This window comes from Plectropomus leopardus, chromosome 9, assembly GCF_026936395.1.
Source record: "Plectropomus leopardus strain MGB_pleo_1.0 chromosome 9, ASM2693639v1, whole genome shotgun sequence".
Taxonomy (NCBI): domain Eukaryota; kingdom Metazoa; phylum Chordata; class Actinopteri; order Perciformes; family Serranidae; genus Plectropomus; species Plectropomus leopardus.
Genome location: NC_142184.1, coordinates 9157410 through 9157911, shown reverse-complemented (window position 1 = coordinate 9157911; position 502 = coordinate 9157410).

Sequence of the window (502 nt, the reverse complement as noted above, 5' to 3'; positions counted from 1 at the left end):
GGCCTTAAACATTAACAAAGTCGAGCCTAACAAAACAACCCCCACACCATGCTCCACAGTGCCCACCATACACAGCCTCGCTGCAAATTATGCTGTAAGAAACAACATTCGTTTTGACACAGAAATACAGATAACAAATGCTATAACCTTTGCAAATATGTTCATTTTACCATTTGATATCAACTTAATAACACAAAATTTACATTTTCAACCATTATGAATTAAATTATTTATTCATGTGTTTATTAATAAATTATGAACTTATGCATTTTTAAATTGAACATTTTCAAACAACACTTACAGTAATTATAAGCCAAAACATCTCTGATCTTTTCCTTCACAAACCACAACCAAGTGAGCCTAAATCTGACCACAAATTAACCACAGAGTTGCTGAAACATAAAATGTAGCCACTACATAGTATTTTAACTCTGTGGTCTGCAGAAAGATGCAAAGCCAACTCTTTCTTCATGCATCTGTGCTGTAATGTGATGCCAACATT